The sequence below is a fragment of the Erpetoichthys calabaricus genome, chromosome 4 (genome assembly GCF_900747795.2).
Source record: "Erpetoichthys calabaricus chromosome 4, fErpCal1.3, whole genome shotgun sequence".
Lineage (NCBI taxonomy): Eukaryota > Metazoa > Chordata > Cladistia > Polypteriformes > Polypteridae > Erpetoichthys > Erpetoichthys calabaricus.
The window spans coordinates 257,276,833-257,292,591 of record NC_041397.2 but is presented as its reverse complement, the minus strand read 5'-3'; the positions used below and the strand labels follow the sequence as shown (position 1 = coordinate 257,292,591).

The following is a 15,759-nucleotide window of genomic DNA, read 5'->3' as shown; positions in this document are numbered from 1 at the left end:
TTTGTGGGTGAAATTGGCTGGCAAACGTTCCATATCCAATGAATAGGTTTCACTGTGATGCTCAGTTGCCATTGTAAAGGGTTAAATGGCACTGGACCACCCTAATTTTAATAACTTTGTGACAGGATGGATTCTTTTTCTTGTCCCAACATGGTTACAAGGGTCATACCGACTGGCAAAGTTAGCACACTGTAATCAGATGAATGAGATTTATGTGATATTTAATTGGCACTGACAGAAGAAAACAAAAGAAAACTGTTTTATGCTTCCTGGGATAGCATCCAGCTTCTCCATGACTCTGGTTCAGCTTAGGATGAAGTGGGTTTAGAAATTGGATGGATGCATGGATAAATACACAAATAAATAAAATAAATAAAAGTATTGTCAAATGTGACACTAAATAAATAATAACAACATGAAATGCAAGTATAAATAATTAAATGGGTCAGGAAATATGCACGTAGTTCCTTATTCCTTTATGTCCGTCAGTCATTTTCAAACCCACTTAGTCCTGAACAGGGTTGCAGGGGTCTGCCAAAGCCAATCCAAGCCAGCATAGGGCATCAGTCCATCGCAGGGCAAACATACATACACACACAATTTAGTACCGCGAAAGCACCTAACCTACATGTCTTTGGACTATGTGAGGAAACCCCCCAGACTTGGGCAGAACTTTCAAACTCCCACATTTAATTTTATTATGTATTTATTGTTATATTTCACAGTTCTGTGGTTTATTTTGCTTATTTATTTTTCTCCAAAATATTCCTCCATTATAAGGGCGTAACATTCTTCACACTCAGCTGTTAATCTAACGCATTGCTTCCATAGCAAAATCGTGAGTGTTAAAAAAAAATCTCACTTAAAAGCAGTATCATCACAAGGGGGGCTGCTTTAGAAGTTTATAAAAGTTTAAGAAGTTCTTTTTTTGGAGTTACTGTAATCGGGCAAATTATGAAGTATGATCGCTGTTAAAAATAACTCCAGCACTGTACCTTTATAGCACATGCATAGTAACAAAAATCAATTGTTTCTTCCTCGATAGCGAATGTCTTTTGGTACCATGATGTATTTTTGACAGTTTGTTCACACCTGACAATTGTACTTGTAATTTTCAGAACTGTAACTTTTAGGAGCGCAAGCATATTTTTTAGGAGCAAGAGTAATTTTTAGAAGCATAAGCGAAATTTTCAGAAGCAAGCACAACTTTCACAAGCAAGCAAAACTTTCAGAAGTGGAAGTGCAATTGACACGTGTGAAATATAAATTTGAATTAAATTATTATTAGAGTTATTTTTGAAAGCAATCTTACTCCATAAAGATACAGAATATTTTCTGTACTATACATATGCAATCAAGTGTCCTTTAACCACAAGGATTTTCATATTAACAAAACAAAACAAATCACATTTGCTGAACTCACTTAATCTCATTTTTGGCTCACAGGAGAAGGTAACCATTCCAGTTGCACCAGGTACAAGGAGGGAATTAATTGTGGACAGAATTTCAGTCAATCACTGAAGACACTGACACACAGACACACCCCCATACTCACTATGGTCCAATTAAAATATATCAGTTAACCTCACTTGAATGTCTTTGGGATGCAAGAAAAAAACAGAGTAGCAGGCAAAGACCCATCCAGATAGTGGGAAAACTTGAAGATAAACAGCACTCCTGACTCACAGCTCCAGGATGATTATACAAATTATCTTAAGTGTAATATCATTATGTTCTGTACTTTAATATTATATACCGTATATATATTCCTACATCTCTTTGATAAAAAAATTATGTGCCATCAATTTGTCTGAACAGTAATTAAAGCAATAAAAACAACCTAACAGCTTTTTGCAGTGTCAAAGTCTGGGCTTAGTGATTAAGATGTTCACTTATTCACTTTGTAAGCAGGTTCATTTCAATATTGTGTCATTTTTGGCCAAAGCTTACCCTAGCAACATATGGAGTAAAGCAAGAACTAACCCTGGATAGGCTACCAGGCACCTCACTCACATGTCCACATTCACTTATACCAGCCCAATTTAGAGCTGTCAATCTACCTAACATATCCATATTACTAACCGAGAATGGTAAACCGGAAGGCACAGACGCAAGTACATGGCAATGGACCCAGGAGACATAGTGCGCAGGCGCCTACAGCGCGCGTCTCATAAATCGCAAGCGAAAGTCTGATCCACCGCGGACGAAGGAGTCACGGCTCAAAAACGAAAGAGCTCAACTAACGTAAATAAGACATGAAGCAACAACGCACCCATAGCTAACGACTAACGACATAGCCACACAGAAAAGAGGATTCTGCACTGCACCCCAGAGTCAAACGGAAGACACTACCGTGTCTGCTAAGGTCCACAAAGACAGTACGGAAGGCGCGAGAAAGTACGAAAGGCGCAGGCGCCTACAACGCGCTTCTGAACTAAACGTCCACACTACACAGCATGGTCCGGGTAATAAGAATAAACAAACTCTCCGTATTAAACATACGGCATCCTCACACATCCAAATCATATAGCATATGTGAATCACATTACAGTGATGCATTATTAACAGTACAACCACAGAAAATGCTCCGTATTAACAGTAAGTGCAATTATCCATATTACTAACGGTAGACAACGGATAACTAATGGAGTCACGGTCACAGCTCCAAAACGATCCAGCTCAACTAACGGAGATACAAAAACGAGCCCGCATGGATAATAAAAATAAATGTAGGCGCCGACAAACGTTAATGAATAATAATATTCCATTTGGAGGAAAAGTACTGTCATTAGGAGGAGATTTTCGACAGTGCTTAGCTATTGTTCCACATGCCATGCGTTCAGCTATTGTTCAGTCCAGTTTGAAATACGCAGATAATTGGCATTACTTTGAGACAATACATTTGGTACAAAACATGCAATGTCCAGATCCAGAATATACCAATTGGTTATTGCAACTAGGAGATGGAAACCTTACCAATACATATGGACTTCACCCAGATATTATTCAGATCCCTCAAGCCTTTATCTGCGATGACTTAGTGATGGAGGTGTTTGGAACAGCAATCACGTTAGACCAGATACCACTATTAACACAACGGGCTATATTATGTCCAAAGAATATTGACGTTGATCGCATAAATAACCAGGTCATTGCGTTACTTCCTGGAGAAAGCCACCTCTTTCTAAGTGCTGACAATGTTGATTCTGAAGACGAGAATGAGCATCTTAATTTCCCCTTAGAATATTTAAACACTATTAACCCAGCCGGATTACCACAACACAATCTTAACCTTAAAATCGGGACAATAGTCATGCTTTTAAGAAACCTTAATACTAAACAAGGTTTATGCAACGGTACACGTTCAGTCATCAAGACCATGACAGACAATGTTATTGAAGCAAAAGTACTTACGGGATCACATTCTAACAATACTCTTTTGATTCCTAGAGTTGACCTTACAAGTTCTGACCTGGAATTACCTTTTACGCTTAAACGACGCCAATTTCCCATTAAACCTGCATCTGCCATGACAATCAACAAATCCCAAGGACAAACCATGGACAGAGTTGGCATATACCTCTCTGAGCCTGTATTTGGACATGGACAACTTTATGTAGCCTTCTCAAGAGTTCGGCGTTCATCTGACATTAAAGTTAAAGTTATAGATACTCCATACCAAGGAAAACTCATTCAAGGACAACACAACATCTGTACTACAAATGTTGTGTATAAAGACATATTCCAATAAATCTTTCTAATGTGCCATGCTTTGGGTTCTTTACTTCCTTTGTTCGTCATCTACACCTTTACACTCCAATATATCTCATACATACATCAATGTATTTCGGGTTACCCAACACCAGGGATTGGCGAGCGAAGCGAGCAGGGGGCAGAGCCCCCTAGTACATTTGGAATGCAATGGGCAACAGGAAAACTATCAAAGAAAGAATGGCTGGACTGAAATTTGAATCCATGATTCCACAATGACCAAGCTAATTTTTAAAAAAATGTGTGAGCTAACTCCATCATTAATTTATATTTTTTCTAATTCGGATTAAAAAATGCATTCATTTTGACAGCTTGACTTTTTCCAACTTCTGCATTCACCATGAAATAATACATAAAATACATGTGGAAATTTTTAATCTGTTTTAAGTAAAAACTACATATAAATACTAATATTCGCAGACCTACTTAATCCTAAGCAGGGTAACAAGTGGTTCAAGTCTATTCAGGCAGCACTGGGTACAACCCAGGGAGAATCCTAGAATGGGAACCAGTCCATCAGAGGACACACACATACACATATTAGAGCCATCTTTTAACCAAGAGCAACTTTAGGAATATTATGTGAAATATGAGACCCTATTTCATAGGGTCTATTTATAATTTTTATTTATTTTTTTTATTGTCTCAAAGATGAGCCAACAGCCAGCACCCAAGGTCTCTAATCTTCTTACCAAACCCTTTGTTCTCACCCTGTTAACAAGATTTTCAGTTTAACATCTTTCTATAATATTTATATTTTACTGATCATCATCGACTTCTTGTTTTGTGCCAACAAGTCAAATAGATATAAAATGTTCTCCGCTTTGTCTGCTGTCTTCCTTAGTGAAATTTCATTTTCGTTGTTTTTTTTATTACTAGCCTGTTTAGTAATTCTTCAAATTCTTCTCTAACAATTGTTTTCTAACAATTTCTTCAAGTACAGAAACTAGGTGGCTTTTCGTAATGAGTTACGCCTGTGAGAATAGTTTTTGCAGGTTTATACTTACTATCTTGCATTAAAACTTTGGAGTGTTTCAGCACCTTAGCAAGTGGTGTATCTAGCATGCATGACTTCCATCAATTTGGTTTACCACTAAAGTCCATTAATAAAGAATAATAATTATCTATATACTAAACCACTAATATATGTGTGTACAGTGCATCCAGAAAGTATTCACAGCGCTTCACTTTTTCCACATTTTGTTATGTTACAGCCTTATTCCAAAATGGATTAAATTCATTTTTTCCTCAGAATTCTACACACAACACCCCATAATGACAACGTGAAAAAAGTTTACTTGAGATGTTTGCAAATTTATTAAAAATAAAAAAAATGAGAAAGCACATGTACATAAGTATTCACAACCTTTGCCATGAAGCTCAAAATTGAGCTCAGGTGCATCCTGTTTCCCCTGATCATCCTTGAGATGTTTCTGCAGCTTAATTGGAGTCCACCTGTGGTAAATTCAGTTGATTGGACATTATTTGGAAAGGCACACACCTGTCTATATAAGGTCCCACAGTTGACAGTTCATGTCAGAGCACAAACCAAGCATGAAGTCAAAGGAATTGTCTGTAGACCTCCGAGACAGGATTGTCTCGAGGCACAAATCTGGGGAAGGTTACAGAAAAATTTCTGCTGCTTTGAAGGTCCCAATGAGCACAGTGGCCTCCACCATCCGTAAATGGAAGAAGTTCGAAACCACCAGGACTCTTCCTAGAGCTGGCCGGCCATCTAAACTGAGCGATCAGGGGAGAAGGGCTTTAGTCAGGGAGGTGACCAAGAACCCAATGGTCACTCTGTCAGAGCTCCAGAGGTCCTCTGTGGAGAGAGGAGAACCTTCCAGAAGGACAACCATCTCTGCAGCAATCCACCAATCAGGCCTGTATGGTAGAGTGGCCAGACGGAAGCCACTCCTTAGTAAAAGGCACATGGCAGCCCGCCTGGAGTTTGCCAAAATGCACCTGAAGGACTCTCAGACCATGAGAAAGAAAATTCTCTGGTCTGATGTGATTGAACTCTTTGGTGTGAATGCCAGGCATCACGTTTGGAGGAAACCAGGCACCGCTCATCACCAGGCCAATACCATCCCTACAGTGAAGCATGGTGGTGGCAGCATCATGCTGTGGGGATGTTTTTCAGCGGCAGGGACTGGGAGACTAGTCAGGATAAAGGGAAAGATGACTGCAGCAATGAACAGAGACATCCTGGATGAAAACCTGCTCCAGAGCACTCTTGACCTCAGACTGGGGCGACGGTTCATCTTTCAGCAGGACAACAACCCTAAGCACACAGCCAAGATATCAAAGGAGTGGCTTCAGGACAACTCTGTGAATGTCCTTGAGTGGCCCAGCCAGAGCCCAGACTTGAATCCGATTGAACATCTCTGGAGAGATCTTAAAATGGCTGTGCACCGACACTTCCCATCCAACCTGATGGAGCTTGAGAGGTGCTGCAAAGAGGAATGGGCGAAACTGGCCAAAGATAGGTGTGCCAAGCTTGTGGCATCATATTCAAAAAGACTTGAGGCTGTAATTGCTGCCAAAGGTGCATCGACGAAGTATTGAGCAAAGGCTGTGAATACTTATGTACATGTGATTTCTCAGTTTTTTTAAAAAAAACCTCAAGTAAACTTTTTTCCTGTTGTCATTATGGGGTGTTGTGTGTAGAATTCTGAGGAAAAAAATTAATTTAATCCATTTTGGAATAAGGCTGTAACATAACAAAATGTGGAAAAAGTGATGCGCTGTGAATACTTTCCGGATGCACTGTATGTGTCCAGTACCTCCCAGCAATTTGATTGGTCAGTCAAATGCAACTGGCTGGGCAAGGGAGGTTAACAAACACAAGGATACTGCCAAAAGGTGCAGAAGAGACACTGAAAGTCACCTTCAGATATAGGAAATATGTGCAAGAATATGAATGATGCTTTCACAGTAGGTAATGGGTAGTAAGCAGACAGGAGGACAATAATGGGCCTCAATATTACAGAGTCTGAGAAGCAGCAAGACCTATAAAATATTTTTAAATGCATTCTGCTACCTGTCTTTGACAGGAAATGTAGCCAGAAATTCATAAAGAAACATCCTGGACCAATGCTTATATCAATTTATGATAGCTCAAACCAATCAGACATTAATCCACACATAATTTACAATTAGCAATAATTCATCATTGATTAACCGCTAACTCAGACAAAAGCAGTGATGAGACAAACACCACCCACACACCACAAAACCCAGGAAACAAATTATTTTCAAATATCAATATATGAATGTATACATGACCTCAACCCACCTTACCACTTAATATTTTAGGAAACCATGCAATCATGGAATAAGACTTTTTTTTTTTTAGTTAATAGAGATTGTTTCCAACAAGTCCATGCACACTATTACTTGGCAGTGTTCTCCCCAGAAATTTTTTCCAGCCAGATAGCATGAAAAAGTAGCCAGGTGGGGCGGGATGGGGAAATTTGGTGGTGGGGAAAATTAAATGTGCACTATTTTTATTAGTTAATTATTATTAATTATTTTCCAATGCTCAATATGACTTCCTTTTTTAAGGTTTGACACTTGTGCCAGAATATTTTTAATAAATTTAAGAAGTATCCAATTTAGGATCCTGCAACTATAACAAAAATTTTAAATAACAATTGTTATGGCATAAACCAAGAGGCACAAGTATTGTCGCTGTTGGGAAGAAAAGTGAAAACAATGAAATAAAGTATGGGAAACGTAATGAAGAAAAATTTAAAAATATAACTCAAAGCCAACTTGCATATGCAGAAGGTGTCTTCAGTTAAATATTTATTCTTCTTTTCTTCCTAGAGGCCCAGTTGTCTGCAGCTTTCCCATAATCAAAGTCCCCAGAATCTGGGCCCTCCAAGGAGATCAGCATGAGATTATTTAGCATGTTTTGATTCATGCGATTTCTCAAACATGTCTTGATCCTTCTAAGGGCAGAAAACCCCCTTTCACATTCAGCTGTGCTCACTGGGATCACTAGCCCAATATGAGCTAGTTTGGCTAAATTTGGAAACAACTCTGAGCTTTGATGTCGTTGCCATTTTTAGTAAAATCTGTTTTGGACTGAAGTCTTTGTATGATTGACTTCTGATCATTTTGACGCAACTGTCCATTCTTGCCTGCTACTTTTAAATTTTAATACTGGAGGGCTACCATTTTTGGAGTAATGATCGAAAAGAATTTCAGCAGACTTACTTGAATTGTGAGTTTCTGCATTGAAAACTTTTGAAAAGCTGGAAATAATTGGCATGTCAGGCATGTCTTGCATCTAGGTGCTTGACAACTGTCTCTAGATATTTATCATATATTGCAGTTTTGAATGACATTACATCACTCTGTGTATAAACAACGCGGAGATCTGACAAAGGCTGTGAATACTTATGTACATGTGATTTCTCAATTTTTTTATTTTTTTAATAAATTTGCAAAAACCTCAAGCAAACTTTTTTCACGTTGTCATTATGGGGTGTTGTGTGAAGAATTCTGAGGAAAAAAATGAATTTAATCCATTTTGGAATAAGGCTGTAATATAACAAAATGTGGAAAAAATGATGTGCTGTGAATACTTTCTGGATGCACTATACATACACCATTCCAGTCTTATCAGACACGTAGGATTCTCACTGATAAGTATATATAAATTATATACTATACTATATAACTGACAGTTTATCAACACTTAGTCATCACTGTCACCTAGATCATGAGAATACAAGAATTTTTTAATCTATCCTTATTGTGTTTTGGGAATCTAATCCTTGAGCCACACTGCAACATATAAAACATTCTGAAAGGATGGGTACTGAGAGACAATACAGTTGCCCTTCTAACTAACCTGCCTGTGATAAAATGTCAGGTAACCTTGAGAGGACTGCTGTTGTGGGATCATGGTGCTACCAGTTTTAACAATGTTGACTTAAATAAGATTTTGCCCTGATCCACTTATATGGAATTTTGATGACAAAAAAAAACTATCCCTTATTATGAAAGTACAGTACAATGACCTGCAATGATGAATAAGGTATATATATATTATAATTATTATTAAAAAATCTTGGGTCGAGACGTATCACGCCCTACTTACAAACAATGTCTCTGGGACACTTTAAGGTCCCGTGAGACAAAGAAGTGAGACAAAAGGACAGCTGCTGTACAGGCTTTAAAATGATCGACACGCAGCGCAATATGCAGAACACGCAGCTTGGTAGTAGTAGCTGCAAGCCAGCAGCTGATTAATCCGCATCTCCTTAGCGTGCGAGCGTCAGGGACGCAAAGTGGCGAGCATGAAGCGCATCCCCCAGGGGGTGTTTTTTGGTTGGGGGGTGGACAAGCGAAGCAAGTAGGGGGCAAAGCCCCCTAGCATATATTAGATATATATATATGTGTGTGTGTGCACACACACAAGCCACTGATATGACATTTTGTTCACAAATGTGTCTATTATCATCCCACTAAAGACCAGTTAAGGGAAGTATTTCCTGGTAAACATTAATAGGGACTGGCCCAAGACTGGTTCTATATATAGCTTTTATATGTATATTTTTCCCCTTACAATAAACTTTCAAATGCACAATGAAAAATATTAAAGGAAGCCTTTCATCAACAATAGACTTCCCATACATGCTGCCGTCTAAACCTAACAATGAACAAGCAGCACTTCAGAATTTCCTTTAGCCGCTGCATTACTTTAGAAATTTATCTTCTTCTTTCCCTTTCTGGTTCCTCTAAATGCAAGTAAAAGCAAGTCTGTTACTTTATAAAGCAAGTACCCATTAACATGCAATCTTTACTGCATTTTCCCAACTGGGATGTTGGCCTCCAGAGTGAACTGTACTATCATTAGCAACCCAGTCTCTCCAGATTACCTCAGGTTTCACTTTCAAATGACACGCTGGACACTACCAATTGCAATCAATTTCCCACTCTAATCATATGCACAAATAAAATAACTTTGTGTCCCTAAGGCTGAGTAAATGAATATAAATTAGTATTATTAATATTAAAGTATTTATAAACATGTTACTTGAATGGTCAACCTTAGCAAAATTTTGGAATTAAAACAAAGTGAGCTCAAAATAATCCAAAATGCAGCTGCTCTTTTACTTGGATGTTCGCGGGGGATTGACAAGACAAGCATGTTCCTAACAAGACATTCAATATCTCATCAGAGCAGAAACACGGGCTTATCCTTGGCAACCAAAGACAGAACAAACCTGCTCTTGTCTTGCAACAGGAGGCAGAAACCATGTCAATTGCTTTAATAAATAAAAATCATCTAGGTATTCATTTTCAAATTTGAATTCACCCAGGTAGGAGAGGATTTAGTGGGTACTGTTAGTTTTTTTTTTTTTTTTTAATATAAATGTGAACTTCCTGCGCACTATAGTATTGCTCCAAAATTGCATATAATGCAAACTATCTGACTGGAAAAAGACAGAAAAACAAATGGTTCAGCACAGATGGAGACAAAACCAAGAAGGGCACACTTCACTGCCTTTATAGCTGTAAAGAAGTCAATTGTAGAATAATAACAATCGCCCTGCAATGAGCCAGAGCTGTGCAAATAGTGCACTGAAAAGCACTGAAGTGTGTCCACATATGAATGAGTTCAAAATTTCAAAACTACTCCTTCCTTAGACAGGCATATCCACAGATCAACCATTTGTTCTGCAGTCTATTATTTTTATTATTATAAATTATGTAAATTAAACAATATATATTATTAAAAAATATGAAATTGTGACAAAGCAAATTTAATGTTTGAAAACATAATAAAAACATAACTAAATAAACAGCAGTACTAAAGGCTAAACATTAATGAGGGGCTCAACATTAATAATATGTAGTTGCATAATTATTTTCCAGCCATAGGAATTAGGCCTTGTATCAACTGCATCTTTATATCCAAATTTATTTATGCTGTACTTAAAACTAATCAACAGGAAAATGTGCCCTTTTTTCCAGAACACTGGAATGCAAAATATAAATTCTATGAATGATCCAGTTCTGCTTCTGTAGTGACGAGGCAGGGTTATACCAATTGATTCATTTTCTTTTAATATTATATGCATGTTAAGTTAATTCATTCTAAATTAGACATGTGTGAGTGAGCAATGGTTTGTCCACAAGAAAGCCGTGCAATGAAATGGCCTGTGGTCTGGGTCATTATGTCTGATATTGCCAGGATAGACTCTGGTCCCCACATGTATTAAAAAAGTTCAACAATGGATAAACTGAATGATGTGTAATTAGTTCCAGATGCCCCTCGGCTCACATTGAAATCACCACCACAAAAAGGAGAGTTTTATTTTGTGATTCACAAACAATTGCCTCAGAGCTGTTTTACAAAGTATGTTCAAGTACAAAACAAACAAATGAAGATGCAAAACAAAATTAACTATATTTTGTTTTAGTCTCATTCAGCTATGGCACAGATAGGCTGTCATGAAGATTTAACTGATAAAAGTAATTTATGATGGTATGGTGGCACAACAGTTAGAATCACCTCCCATCACTTGGCTCCCAGCATACACGCATAATGTAGGAACGGCCACTGGAGAGGAGGCCCATCTAAGGCTGGTCACCCACAAACAATTTCACATCAGAGCATTTCGGAATTAAACAAAGGCAGTAAAGGAAATCCACATAACCACTGGTATCAACATGCAAGATACACATAGAATGTATGTTTGCCAACTTGGAAGTTTACTGGTACATATAATACAGGGTATTTATAAGGCATCAATGTGCAGAATGACTGTGTAGCCTTAACATTAAATCAGTACCATTTTTATCTGTGCATTTGGTTCAAGGCAAAACACACTAAAACATTATCCTAAAATTGCCACTATCATGTGCTATAGTCCATCTTTAACACCATTCAATTTCATTTTCAATACTCGGTGATGACTTGTGTTGTCACAGAAATGTGGTCTCATGACTGAGCCATATGTAAGAAATATAGTCGAGCACTGTATTTCTGCAGTTACCACAAAAGATCAAGGGTTGGCTACTCCATACCTCTTTTAAAGCATAACAGTGAATGATATTTTACTGGTATGCCCGTGAAACTCATATCAAAGGATAATTGCTAGTGACATTAATTTATTTATAACATTTTTATCCTCGGACAAATGAAACACTGGAAGTTTGTTATATTTTCATGTGGTTTTTTTTCTGGATATATTACACATGGACGTGAACCAGACATAGACTTCATGTAACCCTTTTTTGAATTGCAGAAATCATACAGAAACAATTCAGAAAGGACAAGGTATTCTTTTCTGTCATATGTTACATATGGTCCAAGCAGCACTTCAGTGTTTGCCACTGTGGCTAATCAAAGGCACATGAAGGAGAGTAATTATTAAAACTGACCAACTCTCCAAACACTCCAGGCATTTTCTATCCTCCTGCACGTTTATACTGCTAAAATTTCCTCCCAAACTCTGCTATCCATCTTTCATCAAAGTTTGTGTTACACAGCTCTCCACAGTGATAATGTAGGAGATAATTAATAGATTACATAAATAGTGAGCTTCTTTTAAAAAAAAATTCAGCCAACAAGAAAAAAGCCAGAGAACAGACTGGTGTTCAGACATCCATACCTCACACAGGTGAAGCAGAGCTGAAGGTGACACCCGGTCACTGTAACATCAATACTAATGACAGCACTGATATAACATAGGATCCAGCAATGAAATATTATCCACACAACATTACATAATATCAGTCTGTAGTTTACCTTTTCAAATCATTCAATGGCACAATCTGTCCTATAATTAAACAGCACATGCTTAAATATATACTTCCTCATGTGCCAAGTATGCACTTAAGCTTTAAGCAGATAAAAAGAAACTGAACTCAGTTAGCAATGGGGAAAAGTGATGTAAGCGGCAAAGAATCTGAAACAACTACTAGTAACCACCTTCTACAAGAAATACTATACACTTAATAAACTTGCATCATATATAGGCACAGCTCACATTCACAATTTATTAAACAAATATTTAAATATCAAGAGATCCACAGCCATCAAACATTTCAAGTACAGGCTAAGATTTAAGTGAAGTGTTTGAAGTTAGATATAATATACTGTAAAACAACAAATGGCACTAACATACTGTTAACACAAGAATATCACTTCCAAGGGTCTCTCTGTAGGTAGTAAAGTAGTAAAAATGGCCACCAATTAATTCAACAAAGACAAAATCCACATGTACTGAAAATAAAGATGAAGTAGAACACATGCAGACATGGGGAGAATATGCAAACTCCACACAGTGCCCTGACTGGCATTCAAACTCAGGAGTCTGGAGATGTAGGACAGTAGCACTAAACACCACAACAGAAAGAGTGACTTTTTGCAAATTATTATTTCATATTGCTTTTCAAAATGTATAAGGGTTCTTCCTAAATTAAAGTAAAATGCTAAGAACATTGGAGAATACAGGCAGTCCCCGGGTTACGTACAAGATAGGGACTGTAGGTTTGTATTTAAGTTGAATTTATATGCAAGTCGGAACAGGTACATTATTTTAATAAATGCTATTGTTGACTGACTGTAACCAAGTGCTCTGCCAATGAATGATGGAGTTTCACCTCTCTCTGACCTTTTTATTATTTCTACTTTATTTTCAATGGTGATGGTTTTTCTCTTCTTTACTGTATCACCAGCACTTGCATCAGATTTGTGTTTAAGAGACATTCTTGAAGGGTGAAGACAAAAGGTTACGATGAGCTCTTCTGCACAGCACTGTACACGCTATCACAGCAGGAAGGCACCAGTCAACACGTCTGATGTACTGACAAGAGACAACTTCCTGCTATGTACGTAACAGTACAAGCAGGCTTGCTATTGAGAATGAATGGGAGTAGCGAGGGGCGGTTCACCACCCACCCACCACACAGTCACCTCCACTACAGTATGCAGCCTGCAGCACGTGTCAGCCCACCGAGAACGAACACGGTGCGGCCAAAGGCGTGTAGTGAATCGCCCACCACCGCCCCCATTCAACAGGCAGTCACCCGAAGCACACTATAATGCTACCCCCCGCTGTCCCGTTCACCCTCATTGGCTTCCATTCAGCCACAACCGGGTCACCGCTTGCAGCATTACCAGCCACCCACCGAAAACGATTCGGGGGGAGCCGTGTGTAGTGGGCGGGCAGTGAAACGCCCTACACCGCTCCATCCAGCCTGCATCCAGTCAGGAGCAGTAGCTGTGGCAGCATAGTGGGCAGACAGCGAACCGCCCCATTAGGTCACCGCTCACTTGCCGCTGGGTGCCACCCGAGGGACACAGGGACACTACACTGCGCAAGCAGCAAAATCGCACCCCTCCAGCCACTACTTGCAGCGTCCTCCAGCCAAAGATGATGGAGCGGCGGTTAATGAGGCGCATGTGTCACAGCTGCGGCCTCGTTCGTAAATTGAAGGTCGGGTGTCCATAACCTGGGGACTACCTATACTTAGCTTCATTAAAACAATAATCTCCTTTTTGTCAATTAAAATGTAACTGTCCTTCCATTTTCCCAACGCATCATCTCATCTCTTATTTTCTAAATCTGCTTTTCCTAGTAAGGGTCTAGGTGACAGCAAGGTAGGTCAGCCCAGACTTCCCTGTCCCCAGCTATAGATTCCAACTCTTCCTGGGGAGTTTTCAGGCATTCACAAACCTGCCAAGAAATATAATCCCTTCAGCATGTCCTTGGCCTGCTACAGGGTATCCACCCAGTGAGATGTGCTCGGGGCTGAGGTGTGGTTGGGGGGCACCACTATGACCCAAGCCATGTTCCAGAATATGGTCTCAAATACTCAGCCTACAACACAGCAACAGACCCCAATATGAGTTGTCACTGAATAACAACGTATGGCTTTGGTTAGGGAAAACACAAAGGACACCCAAGCCCAAGTTCAACAAGCAATCTGCTGGCAGCACTACCTACTGTGGCATAAAGCTGTCAATACTGCAGCATAAACATGACAGATTTAATTTTATTCACACACAACCATGGATAAAATGATTTTTCATTGTTTCCATTCATATATTAGATAGATAGATAGATAGATAGATAGATAGATAGATAGATAGATAGATAGATAGATAGATAGATAGATAGATAGATAGATAGATAGATAGATAGATAGATAGATAGATAGATAGATAGATAGATAGATAGATAGATAGATAGATAGATAGATAGATAGATAGATAGATAGATAGATAGATAGATAGATAGATAGATAGATAGATAGATAGATAGATAGATAGATACTTTATTAATCCCAAGGGGAAATTCACAATATACAGCTAACTGCAAACTTGCAAGCAGCAAAAGCGACAAAGTAGTAGTGGCTTCCAGCACCCATGCAAGTATCGATCTGTACTGGCTAGCAAGCATCACATATAAAAGCAGAAAAATAAAAATACATTTATGTACCATTGTTTGTTAATTAAGTAAATATCCTAGCAAATATTTGCATTTTGATTGTGTTTGTCAGTTTTCAGCTTCAAGCATTTGTAATATTTCAGCTATGCCAATAGTAGAAAAGTCTTACCTTTGCCAGCTCAGAAGACCATCAAACACCACTGCCACCTGAAAGAGTTAGAAAAACGTGTTAGTTCTCTTTGTCTCAAAAAGACCCACTAAACTTGACAATGTTGGTAGGAAATTACAATATAAATGTAAGGTCAAGTAAAGGAGTATTATTGTAAGACTTAACAAGAGCCAAATTATTCTCATTTATGAAGCAGTAATGAGTTTGGCCAATTTTAAATGCGAAAACACCAAAAAAAAAAAAAAAAAAAGCAAGTTTGAAATACTGATGGAGGGAGTTTACATTCTTTACTGACCATACACCTCTTCACAGATCTTATATATGCTAATTATTCATCCATCAGATTATTTTTCAGACCCACCTCTCTCAGTAAAGAGATAATAAGAGCCTAACTTTGTA

The 15,759-nt window shown here is 38.4% G+C and overlaps 1 protein-coding gene across 2 annotated transcripts in view; it reads right to left on the bottom strand.

Moving 5' to 3' along the window:
- The window catches only part of nck2b (NCK adaptor protein 2b), a 401,664-nt gene that overhangs the window by 259,012 nt on the left and 126,893 nt on the right, over positions 1–15,759 (bottom strand). For both annotated transcript variants that reach the window (XM_028800674.2, XM_051926800.1), the window contains exon 2: positions 15,361–15,398. The gene's annotated coding sequence lies outside the window, so the exon portion shown is untranslated. The remainder of the gene's footprint in view (positions 1–15,360; positions 15,399–15,759) is intronic.